Source organism: Telopea speciosissima, chromosome 9 (genome assembly GCF_018873765.1).
Source record: "Telopea speciosissima isolate NSW1024214 ecotype Mountain lineage chromosome 9, Tspe_v1, whole genome shotgun sequence".
Lineage (NCBI taxonomy): Eukaryota > Viridiplantae > Streptophyta > Magnoliopsida > Proteales > Proteaceae > Telopea > Telopea speciosissima.
In genome coordinates this window covers 33,387,990-33,401,624 of record NC_057924.1, presented here as the reverse complement: position 1 = coordinate 33,401,624, position 13,635 = coordinate 33,387,990, and positions in this window count along the sequence as shown.

Below are 13,635 nucleotides of genomic sequence, written 5' to 3'. Positions count from 1 at the left end.
ATCCATAAGACGACGTTCCAAACTCAATACGAACACTATGAATTTTTAGTTCTATCATTCGGGTTAACCAATGCCCCCGCAGCATTCATGGATATGATGAATAGAGTATTCCATGACGTGCTGGATAAGTTCGTCATAGTATTTATTGACGACATCTTAGTGTACTCTAAGAATGAGGAAGAACACGCTCGACACCTCACCTTCGTGTTGCAGTGGCTGCCAGAACACCAACTTTATGCCAAGTTTAGTAAATGTGAATTTTGGCTTCACCAGATTGGATTCTTGGGACACATCGTCACCAAAGATGGTATGAAAGTAGACCCAGGCAAAGTGAAAGCAATTCTTGAATGGGAAACTCCGAAGAGTGCCATTGAGATTCGAAGTTTCTTAGGTTTGGCCGGTTATTATCGACGGTTTATTGAAAACTTCTCACGGATTTCGGCACCAATGACAAAACTTACAAAGAAGGGGGCCAAATTTGAATGGAATGAAGCATGTGAGCAAAGTTTTCAGGAATTGAAGAACCGATTGGTAACAGCTCCAGTTCTAACCATTTTGGGTGGCACCGGAGGAATGGTCATATAAACCAATGCATCCAGAACGGGATTAGGTGGCATCCTGATGCAGAGAGGTAAAGTAGTCACCTATGCCTCTAGACAATTAAAAGAGCATCAGAAGAACTACCCCACTCATGACTTAGAATTGGTAGCGGTAGTTTTTGTGTTAAAAATATGGCGGCATTACCTATATGGTGAAAAGAGTGAAATCTTCAGCGATCATAAAAGTCTGAAGTATTTCTTCACCCAAAAGGAGTTGAATATGAGACAGAGATGGTGGTTGGAATTGGTGAAAGACTGTGATTGTGAAATCCAGTATCACCCCGATAAGGCCAACGTTGTAGTTGATGCGTTAAGCAAAAAATCTTAGACAACATCTCTCGCTTCTTTGGTTGTAAGCGAACAGTTGTATGAAGAAGCATGGAAGATTGATCTGGAACTCGTGATCGAAGGAACAGCTATGCAATTAGCAGCTATGGACCTCCAACCGTCAATACGAGAAGAGATAATTGCGAAGCAACCATTGGACCCTGAGCTGGCCAAGATTATGTGGGAAGTATAATAAGGTGTCCATAAGGACCCAGACTTTTCTTTGGCCCAAGATGGCATACTAAAGTTTCGAGACAGATTGTTCGTGCCTGACGATTATGATATCCAAGATCGAATCCTTAAAGAGGCGCACAATTCACCCTATACAATCCACCCCAAAAGTATAAAGATGTACAAGGATTTGAAGAAGTATTACTGGTGGATGGGAATGAAGGAGACCATAGCAATATACGTGTCTACATGCCTCACCTGTCAACAGATAAAAGCAGAGAGACACCGACCGTATGGATTGTTGCAACCACTTCCTATACATGAATGGAAGTGGGAAAGAATTACTATGGATTTCGTGACAAATCTACCCAACACCAGGAAAGGCATGAATGCGATTTGGGTGATTGTAGAAGGACTAACGAAGGCGACACACTTCATACCAATCAAGATAAGTTACCCAATGGAGAAGCTTGCCCAAATATACATTGAAAACATAGTCCGATTACACGACGTGCTTGTCAGTATTGTGTTTGACAGAGATCCTCGATTCACCTCAAGGTTTTGGAGAAGTTTACAAAAAGCATTGGGATCTCAATTAAATCTTAGCACAACTTTCCATCCACAAACGGACGGACAGTCGGAAAGAACCATCCAAACACTGGAAGATATGCTCCGAAACTGCGTTTTGGAAATGAATGATAGCTGGGATGCTCACATACCGCTGGTGGAATTTGCTTATAATAATAGTTATCACTCCACCATAGGCATGGCCCCATTCGAAGCATTGTATGGACGGAAATGTAGAACTCCGTTGTATTGGGATGAAGTTGGCGAACGAAAATATCTCAGACCTGAGATGATACAAGCGACATGTGACAAGGTGGATGTCATAAGAGAGAAGATCAAAGCAGCCTAGTCAAGACAGAAAAGTTACGCAGATAATCGAAGGAAGGATATTGAATTTGAAATTGGAGAAAAAGTATTCCTTCGGGTGTCTCCAACTAAAGGATTGCTACGTTTTAACAAGAAAGGAAAATTGAGCCCAAGATTCATTGGTCCTTATGAAATACTCAACAAAGTGGGACCCGTAGCATACCGATTGGCACTACCACCATCCTTGTCAAGTGTCCACGATGTTTTTCATGTGTCGATGCTGAGGAAGTACATTAATAATCTGACACATGTACTACCAACTGAACCTGAACAGTTGGATGTGGATATGACCTATGAAGAGCAACCTACGGAGATATTGGATAGAAAGGAGCATAACCTCCGTAACTGCACCGTTGCTTTTGTGAAAGTTCGATGGGGGGAAACAATCCAGTGGAAGAAGCTTCATGGGAGCGTGAGGAAGAAATGAAGGAGAAGTATCCGTAACTCTTCGAATTGCAAGGTAAGAAAATTTCAAGGATGAAATTGTTATAAGGTGGGGAGAAATGTTAAACCCTACTCCTGAATTGCTGGAATTTTGGTTGAAGGGCAGGAACCCCTGATCAGGCAACCAAGAACACTGTGAAGTATCACTCCAGTGGTTTGGATTGATGAGGAAACCCTGTGTGGATCATCCTACATACCTGTCAATAGGTGGATAGCAGACCCCTGCAAATGTATAGCTCATGGCATGATGTATGGCCTAGACCCCAGGTAATCTCTCTCCTTCCCAAACAGTGGGACCCACTTCTAAAAAAGTATGTAAAAACCTCTATAAGACATGTGGGGACAATGCCTTGACTAAGGGTTAAACCCCTGTGCAAGCCCCACTGAATTTTAGCTTGTTGGAATTCTCTAGACGATGGCACTGGGCGATGCAGACAAGGCCCAGAGACATCGCCCAATGAGTGAAATAGCATATTTTAATAGTTTTTAATTATGGGGACCACTCAACATGGACATGGGCACCCTCCATAGATAGAGGGGAGTCTGAGGGACCACCTCATACCCTTAGTTCATTGCAGACCCCACCAGTGTCCCCAGAATCACTCTGAATCAGTATAAAAACTGATTTTCAAAAGGGTCCTTAACATCCAAACAAGCCTCAGTGTGTGGGCTGGACCTATAAATAGGAAGGCCTTGGGCTCATTTAGAGCCCTTAGCAACTCAGAAACCGTGGGGAGAGAAAGGAGAGAAAGAAGAGAGAAAGAAGAGAGGAAGAGGATGGAAGAAAGGAAGAAGGAAGGCAGAGCTGCTCTCTCAACCCCTAGGCCTGGATTTTTGTGCCTCCTCTGCACTGTTCAGGTATCAATACATATGTGTATACCTGCTGCCTCCATCCTATCTCTGTGGTTGATGTGTTTCTGCTCCCTAGGCAGCCTAGAACAGCTAGGGTTTGCCCTGGACAGCTCCAGATCTACCATGCAAGCCTTGAGCATGGGAGATCTGAGATTTTTACTTAATTTTATAATTCTGATTTGCTGTTCTTGAGAGCCGAATCTGGCTGTGTATGGCTGTACTGCCCAGATTCACTTCTAGCTAACAGTTTGGAACCCTGGATGCAAGCTATGGCTGCACAGACCTAGCCCTAGGTGGTAGCAGCCCCAGAACCATGTTCCATATGTAAATCCAGCCTTGCATGCGGCTGAAATCGAATTCCAAGTTTGGGAAAAACCCTATGTCACTATTCACTGGGTTGTCTGGGCAGCCAAATGGTGACCCTGATGGAAGATCCATTTGGATCAAAAGGTAGATCATCCCAGGGGCTACCTGACCCCCTAACATGCATGGGGATGAGATTTGAGCATAGCCTAAAATGCCCAACCTTGGGAACTTAGCCCAATGTCGATTTGTAGACTCTGGGCGATGCACCCAATGCCCAGAGCCATCGCCCAGTGAGGGTTTTTCTGCAGAAATGCTGATCTGGCTTTGGGGACCTCACCCATTGGCCATGTGACACTGTGGGAAGGTGGGAAATGACATAAATGTCGTTCCCCACATCTGTCCTTATGTGGGTATAGCTTGGGAACCCAAGTGGGCCCCGCAGGTGAAGGAAACCCTGCTGTGCTTGGTCCTACAGCATAGATAAGCTATAGACAGCACCGTGAACCTAATCTGACCTAGGGTCAGGTATAGTCACTGTTAATGACCATTTTACCCTTGTGCCACTGACTCTGGATGATGCATCAGGACATAAGCCTAAGGCCCAGTGTTTCCAAATGAGTACCAACCAAGCACCGGGTCAACCCAGTATGCTTAGTTTAACCCTAGGACCATCAGAGACAGCTTGGAAACCTAACATGACAACTTCTGATTTATATCTAGGACTTGATCCCGCGCTTGAGGTCAACAATCAGACTACTGTTGGGACTGAGTTTGCAACCGAGTTTCTAGAACCAAACTCAGGTGAGTGAATATTATTATCATATGTGCATGTGTAATTATGATGCTATGCCGGCTATTAAGAATTATAAATATAAATGTTGTGTTACTTACTTTTATTTCAAATTACTCAAATCACTGCATAAAGACTATCTGTTGATCAACACTGCAAATTTTATATGATGATTGTGAATGTTAGACTAGATGCCGTAGTCGGCTTAGAAATGAGGCCTGTGGTAGCCCGTAGAATGGGATGCGGTTGACACCACCTGACTCATACGATGCCATATAGACATGGGGTTAGAGTTTCAACACCCGTGCTATGCACCCTTGCCAACAGGGGTTAAGGTGTTGGATGCCTGTGGGGGCGACCATATATATAAGAGAAAAAGAGAAAAGAAATGAAAAGAACACCAGAATGGTGAATGAATGAAAAGAACACCGGAATGGTGAATATGAGCTGTAAGCCAGAAAAGAAAAGAAAAGAGAAAAGAAATGGATTATTCCACGAGTTAATCACAGAGGGCTGGTCAGGCTGACCTTGGTGAACGAATGCAGGAGCTGACTGGTCCTCTCCAACAACTCAATGGGTGTATCACGGGAAGGGGTTAGAAGCCCGCACCAAGGATACATGTATTGGGGATTGTAGTAGCACAGACCTGACTTAGTTGTTTTGTTAGGTGGCTAATAAATAATCTGGACTTGCATATCATGTAGGATCATGTGGATTATGGTTGCGTGTGCATGCATGATGATGTATTTGCTCACGAGCTCAGTGGGGCTCACACTCTGTTATACATTGTTTTTCTTAGATGATTTTGCATATCGATGCTGCTGTGGCATGGAGGCTCATTACGAGGAGGAGAGCCTTGGTTGTTATGATGATCTTGGTGTGGACCCTGACAGAGGTTGTGCTGATGATGCGTGTATTCTCGATGGTCATGGATGAAGACCATTGAAGGGTGCACTTGATGCTTTTTGTTTTGGGGACTCCTTTTTGTTTTGTCTAGGAGTTTATCCCCGTTCCTGTTGTGGTTCAGTTGTAGTTTCTTTTCTTTCTTTTTGGGGCTGAGTTATCTCACCCTATATATATATATATGTATATGGTAGTTTTAGCTTTTTTTCTGTCAGCTATGCTCTTAAGTTGTGGGTTGTGGGAAATGTATCAGAACAAACTTATCTATGTAAATATATCATCACAATCTCCCGTATTGCTACGCTTTCTATTTTTTTATTGGAATTGTAGTTTATCTGCAGCACTCTGATCTTGTCTCTGGTAAAGTGAATGAATGTGGTTCCGTGAATGTAAGCATTGCTTTTAGATCCGTGGGATTTGGCGGATTACCGTTACGTAATTTGGGTCACCTCCCAGGGGGTGGTATGGGGTGTGACACAAGGGTGTCTGCAATCAGGAATCGAGGACATGAAGGCCATCATGCCTTCCATGGCCCAAGCTTACAATGGCTCCGAGGCCCTTTTCAAAGAATTGGTCACAATGTTTCTGACCCAGCAGCGCCCCCCGCAGGTTGCTCAATTCCTTATTGGCCAAATCCAGGCCGGACAATTTGGCAGCACAACCAGGGCAAGGGCCGGGATGCCAGTAGTTCAGCGGTCTTACCTTGGGGTTTTCGGCCAGGCAGGAAGTTCGTCTAGCCAGTCGGTGCAGCCAAACGGTGCAATGGGTAGGACTTCGTTGCCTCAGAATGGGGCCACAGTCACGGCGGCACAGATTGGGAATCCAACTGTGCCGGTGGCCATAACTTCCCCACTAATTGGTCTCCAGATAGGTGGGGATCATGCTGGTAGTACAAGTACGAGCTTCTACCAGAGACCGACAGTGCCCAGGATGAATTTGTCAGAACCAGAATGGCTGTACGTGGGTCATTTCCCTCCGCCGCTCAATAAGGGCCAGTCCAAGGCCGTTGGTGGCAGAGCAAGCCAATTAGGTAATCGTTAACCAGGAGGATTTGACCCGATTGATCCAAGAGCAGATCAACCTCTTGTTTCGGCCTATTACCCGGCCGGTATATAGGAAACTGTACTTGGAGTACTATGATCAGTTGGACCTTGGGTACACTCAAAAAATCCCATAGTTCGCTAAATTCTCGGGAGAAGACAACACGTCTACTGTCTAGCATATAGCGAGGTTTGTCGCCCAGTGTGGAACCTTAGGGGCCAATGAGATTATGAAATTGAGGCTATTCCCAAATTCCCTGACTAGTTTGGCATTCACATGGTACATTAACCTGCCAGCTGACTCAATTCAAACTTGGCACAAGATGGAGGATCAATTCCATGCCTAGTTTTATCAGATTCATCCTCTCGTCTCCATAGCAGACTTGGCACACATGTGTCAGTTGCCTGATGAGTCGGCTGCAAAGTTTGTTAATAGGTTCAAGCTAGCATGGTACAAGTGTCTGACCATCTTGTAAGAGCCAGAGTATGCGAAGATGGCCCTGGGCGGGCTTTCTTTTGAGCTACGTAAACGCTTTGTCTGCCAAGAATTCCCAGACCTTGGTCAGCTTGTTGCCCAGGTAACCAGCTATGAGATGGTCCTCAAGAAGGAGGAAGATCGGAAGGCCGTTCACAAGCAACCAGCCTTGGCGGTTATGGGGGCGTCGGCCCCTGGGTCGGACCCTATCAATTTCTCAGACTTTGAGGCAGAGGAAGAATGTGAAGTCAGCATTGCCAAGATAGTCACAGGTAAGCCTTATGAGTGCAAGGCCTTGACTCCCATGACCGAGCATGCCGGGACAAGCCCATAGCCAAAGCCGGCCCAGTTAAGGAACCTTGACAGCAGGGCTCGATATTCCTATGATATCTCCAAGGCCGAGTCAATTTTTGATCACCTTTTAAAAGACAAACAGATGAAGTTGTAAGAAGGGCATCAGATACCTTCAGCCGAGGAGATCAAAGGGAAAAGGTACTGCAAGTGGCACAATTCTTTCACTCATAATACTAATGGCTGTAATGTTTTGCTTATGGCACTGCAGAAGGCTATTAATAATGGGTGTTTGAAGTTTCCCGACAAGGGTAAGGGCATCATGCTAGTTGATGAGAACCCATTTCCCCCAGTCAACATGGTGGACGTAGATCTATCTAAGTTGCGCCTACTCAAGAGGAAAGAGCCACTGGTCATATTGAAGCATCTCCAACATTTGTCAGAGGAAAAGAAGAAGGGGACCAACCTAGAGGCTATAGAGCCACTGCTCGACCAACATTTCCAGTGGAGAGTTTGTGTGCATTACAAGAAGCTATATGAGAACAAGCCCCAAGGGGAATTAAGCAGTCCACTGGTGGACAGGCTTGAAGACAAGGAGATGAAGTCCACACGACCTACAAGGGACAATAGAGAGGCCAGGCCAGGGTGCCCGACCACCGCTTACAATCGCAGACGATCAGGAGACTCCCCACCACAACTGGATACAAGGACAGGACTATTTGGTGAGGAATCTAGCCGGTGGACGGCCAACAGGCTAGCGAGAGAGTTACAGCGGCGGCCATCTGCGAAAGATCGACTGGAGAGGCCATCAGCATTGGCACCAGCATGCCTGCAGTCAGTCATTGCAGTACTAGAGCAGAGGGTACAGAGTGAGCGGCCAAGTGGCTTGTCCATGACACATCCCTCAAGGATGGTAATTCCCCAATCTACGGTCGACAGAGATTATCAGTGGAACGTGGTAAGGCATCCAAAGTTTCCTTTCAATTGAGAGAGAAGGCTATCCAAAAGTCAGAAGCATAGATGGCAGGCCGTGATGCGTCGTCAGCATGAGGAGCATATCGATCGAGGGGATCGACCTCTGGCCGAGAAGGAGCAAAGGCAATAGGTACACAGATTGCCAAAGGAGAGAAGTGACTAGGAGGTCATCTCCTTTTCCGTAAGCTAGCCGAGGGCTGGTGGAGGAAGCAGCTAGCAGACTGCCAAGCCCCACTCGAAGGGGAAGGAGAAGATTCCAGCTGAGATTGACCCCACTACTGGTGGTAAAGAATCTGAGGCAAGCTTTGAGGTTGATCAGCAATTCACTTCGGGCTATCACGGTTCAACGGCGGAAGAAGGAGGAGTGGCCGAGTGTGAAACATCTTCCTCTGAGAAAGGAACGTCTAACTATTTAGATCAGGAGTACATTGATGATTTTGAGCTTCAACGGTATATCTAGACTATGAGGGTTGGCATGGTCTCGGTACCGGTAAAGACACCAGTTCCATATAAGGCACCCAGCCAACATGGTCTATGTGTTGCCACAGGCATTTCAGTCGAATTACGAATGGGTAGATGTTCTGGACGAAGAGTTTGAAGAGGAGGATGGCAGCTCCATGATTTTAGGTGGTGACCCTGAGAGTATGCCTGATGGTCCTACCTCTCATGGCACGTTGTCAATTGGAGTGACCGACGCAGAGGCAGCGTCTAAAGCGCAACAGTCTCCTCAGTCAAGCGCGAGTTTTGAAAAGCCTAGCAGGGAGATGACCCAGCATCTGAAACCTTTGTATATCAATGTTTTACTGAATGGGAAATATGTGCCGCGAGTTCTGGTTGACAATGGAGCCACAGTCAATATTCTTCCGTCAAGGATGATGAAGTGTTTGGGTTATGACGAATTTGAATTGCTATCAGCAGACGTCTCCGTCACCAACTTCCTGAGGGGGGCTCTAAGCTAAAGGGGATACTCCCAATTGATGTTCGAATTGGGGGCAAGGAGTCATTGACTGCTTTCTTTGTGATGGACATTGATGCCAACTACAATGCTCTACTGGGATGTGATTGGATCCACACCAACAATGGTATCTCGTCGTCTCTCCATCAGCTGTTAGTGTTCTGGAATGATAAAGGAAAGATTGAGTGGGTGAGCACTGACAATAGGCCTTTCCTGGTCACTGTGAATCATGCAGAGGTGAGGCTCTATGGTGGTGAGATCACCCCAATCACATTCATTGGACATGATGAGGACGAGAGGCCAACAGCAATGGCCACGGCTTCCACAGTGGCTGAGGATGCTGATCAGCTAAGTTTTGCCCTCTCTGGGATTTTCAGGACGTCGAATGTGGACAGGCCTGTTCTAAACAAAACTAACATTGATGGATAGAAGTCTCGAGAAGAAGGACATGGTGGTTGATGTACTAAGAAGGTTGGGCCAACATAACCTAGAACAACTGTTGGAGTCGACTTAGGCCTATATGGCCAAGTGTTCAGTCCACAATGGTGAGGACTCTGGCCAAGGGTTGGAGTTGAAGCATCTTCGGCCAGCGCCGCCCAAGATGGAGGAGACATTGGCTGAGGTTCAGGACCCACTTAAAGAGGTCGATTTAGGGTCTGAAGGAATCAAAAGGCCCACGTTTATTAGTGCCTTGCTTTCCCCGGCTTTTTGGGCGTCCATTATAAACTTGTTGGTAGAATATAAAGATTGTTTTGCTTGGGACTATACTGAATTGCCCGGTCTTGATCGGAGGCTTGTTGAGCACCATTTACCTATCTTGGAGGGATGTAAATCAGTCAAACAACTCTCACGGCGCATGGAGCCTAAAGTGGTGGCAAAAATTAAGGACGAAATTGAGAGACTTCTCAAGGCAGGGTTCGTTTGGCCAACCCGCTATGTTTAGTGGCTGGCGAATGTTGTACCTGTCCTTAAAAAGAACAGGAAGCTACGAGTGTGTATAGATTTTTGAGACCTAAATGCCGCAATCCCAAAGGACGAATACCCAATGCCGATGGCCGACATGCTCGTGGATTCGGCCGTGAAGCATCAGATCTTGTCATTCATGAACGGGCATTCTGGGTACAACCACATCTTTATTGCTGAGGAGGACGTGCCCAAAACGGCCTTTAGGTGCCCGGGGGCAATTGGGACATTCGAATGGGTTGTGATGCCTTTCGGTTTGAAGAATGTCGGGGCCACGTATGAAAGGGGAATGAATCTCATTTTTCATGACATGATTGGCCATTTCATGGAGGTGTACATCAATGACATCGTGGTTAAATCCATGAGCCAAGAAGAGCATCTTGAACACCTCCAAAGGTCCTTTGAGCGAATGAGGCGTCATGGTCTAAAAATGAACCCTCTCAAGTATGCTTTTGGAGTGTCGGTAGGTAACTTCCTTGGCTTCTTGGTGCACCAGAAGGGGATTGAGGTCAATAAGAACAAGATGAAGGCGATTCTGCAGGTATCAACCCCTAAGAACAAGAAGGAGCTTCAGAAGTTTTTGGGGCAGGTCAACTTCCTCAGAAGATTCATCTCGAACTTCGCTGGCAGAGTAAGAGCTTTCTCTCCATTGCTCCGACTTCGGTCAAATGATGAGTTCCGCTGGGGAGTTGAGTAGCAGTAGGCCATCAAGGAGCTGAAGCACTATCTGACTAAGCCTCCAGTCTTGATGCCGCCACAGAGGGGAGTGCCCCTCAAACTATACATCTCAGCCCTAGGAGAGACGATTGGTAGCCTACTCGCCCAAGACAATGAGCTTGGCTTTGAGCAAGCTGTGTATTACTTAAGCCGCGCCTTGACTGATGTGGAGAGAAAGTATGTGCTCATTGAAAAGCTCTGTCTAGCGTTATACGTCGCCTGTACCAAGCTCAGGTATTATCTGCTACCTACAACGGTGCTTGTTCTTTGCCAAACAGATGTCATCAAGTATATGCTCTCTAAGCCAATCATCAGAGGCCGGATTGGGAAATGGATGATTGCCCTGACTGAGTTCTTGCTCCAGTATGTGCCCCAGAAGTCAGTCAAAGGGCAGGCATTGGCCGACTTTCTGGCGGTGTATCCACCGTTGGAGTTGGAAAAACCAAGCGTGACTGAAGGGGTGAATGCCGTCACGCAGTCGGCCTGGAAATTGTTCTTTGACGGATCAAGGACCAATGCCTCGGCCGGTGCAAGGACGGTGTTGGTGTCTCCAACTAGAATTGAAACCCATCTTGCTTTCCAATTGTGCTTTCCATGCATGAACAATCAGGCTAAGTACGAGGCCCCTCATTCTCGGACTAAAGACCCTCAGTGCGCTTAAGGCCCGGAATGTCAAGATCGTTGGCGATTCCCAGTTGGTTATCAAGCATCTGGCTAAGGAGTACCAATGTGAAAGCCAAACCCTTTTGCCATTCTGTTCACTCGCCCAGCAATGGTTGGGCAAGTTTGATGACAGTTTGGTCAAGCACATTCCTCGGTTAGAGAACAGTGTGGCAAACGGCCTTACCCAAGCCTTGTCAAGCATTTCGTTCTCAAAAGGAGAAGTTGAGAGGTTGTTCATCATTCAGAAGAAAACGTTCTCATCAGTCATGGAGGAAGGAGCGTTTGAGGTGGGAAACCTGGATGAAGTTCGCCCGGACTGTAGGTCTCCGATCATTCATTACCTTTAGAACCCCAATGCTAGGGTTGACCGGAAGACAAAGTATCGTGCGTCGAACTATTTGTTGTTGGGCGACAAGTTGTACAAGCGAGGTCAGGATGACCTGCTGCTAAAGTGTTTGGGGCTGAACGAGTCAATGCTCGTTATGGCCGAGGCCCATGAAGGGATCTGCGGGTCCCATCAGGCCAGCATCAAGATGAGATGGTTCCTGAGGCACCATGGCTATTATTGGCCAACCATTTTACAAGATTACATCAGGTACGCAAAGGGATGCCCTGTGTGCCAAAGGCATGCGCCTATGCAGAAGGTACCAGCGACTTAATTTCATCCCATTGTCAAACCCTGGCCGTTTAGAGGGTGGGCCCTTGATTTAATTGGAAAGGTGGGCCCTCCGTCGGCCCAAGGGCACGCGTTCGTGATTGTGGCAATAGACTACTTTACCAAGTGGGTGGAAGCTGTACCAATGAAGTCGGTCAACCTGGCAGATGTGATTAAGTTTGTCAAGCGTGAATTGATACATCATTTTGGTCTGCTAGAGACCCTGACTTGTGACAATGGGTCAATTTTCTCTGGAGGGGAAGTATCTCAGTTTGCACATGAGTATGGGATAACAGTCACCTTTTCAACACCCTATTATGCACAGGGTAACGGCCAGGCGGAGGCAAGTAACAAGATCATCAAAGCAAACCTTTCCAAGGTAATTGATGATAACCCAAGGACTTGGGTAGAGATGTTGTCAGAGGTGCTATGGGTGTTCAGGACCTCAAAGAGGACGGCAACAGGAACGACCCCTTATGTGCTGACATTTGGTCATGATGCTATCTTGCCCATGGAGGTGACTATGAAGTCTTTATGGGTGGCAAAGCATTTCGATATGCCCCCAGGGTAGTACAGGGACTCCATGATGGTCGAGCTCGACGACCTGGATGAGGAACATCTATAGGACCTTGATCGGGTACAGGCTCAGAAGGCAAAAGTGGCTAAGGCCTATAACAAGACGGTTAGGTCAAAAACATTCACTGAGTCTAACCTAGTGTTAAAGGCTGTGTTGCCAATTGGGCTCAAGGACCCTAAGTTTGGGAAGTGGTCGCCCACCTGGGAGGGACCGTTCATTGTGTACCAGGTCCTAAAGGGTGGAGCCTACCGTTTGAGAACAATCGATGGACAAGTGCAGTTAAGGCCATAAATTCTTAAAGATGTACCACCCAACCATGTGGGAGGTTGCATATTTACAAGGGGCTAGTTGACAGCCATTCAAAAAAAAAAAAAAAAAAAAAGAGAGGAAAGATTGTAAGGGCCGGTACACCACGGCCAATCAAAACATTATTACATAACAAGGGCCAGATCAACAAGGATCGGCCAAAACATCATCACATAGCGAGGGCCAGATCAACAAGGATCGGCTAAGGAAAAAGAGAGAGTCAAACAACATCAGGCAGAGCACGCCATGCCTTCCAAATTCTCATGGACTTGGGCCAACAAGCTTTCAACACTTTTGATTTCAGCTCGCGAGATTGCAACTTGGTAGGTGAGCTTTTCTTCATTTGACAAGATCATCCGAAATGCCTCTATTTCAGTGGCAATGGAAGAGATCCCGATGGCCAGTGCAGCCTTAATCTTCTCTAGCTTCTCAGAAATGGCCAGCATATGGCGCTCCAAATTGGCCAGCTCGCCCTTGAGCTTGTTCTCTTCTTGTTGGTAGCTTCGTAGCTTGGCCGAAAAGGCTGTGAGCATCACTTTCTTCTCAGCCTTCAGCATGGAGTTATCCCGTTAATCCTGCAATGCCTGGAATGCTGGGGGCAGGTTGTGAGATATCAAATGGAGGAGCTCTGTGTAGCTCTGGGTAGCCAGGTACTGTTCATGAGTGATGTTGGAGCTGGCAATAATTGTGTGC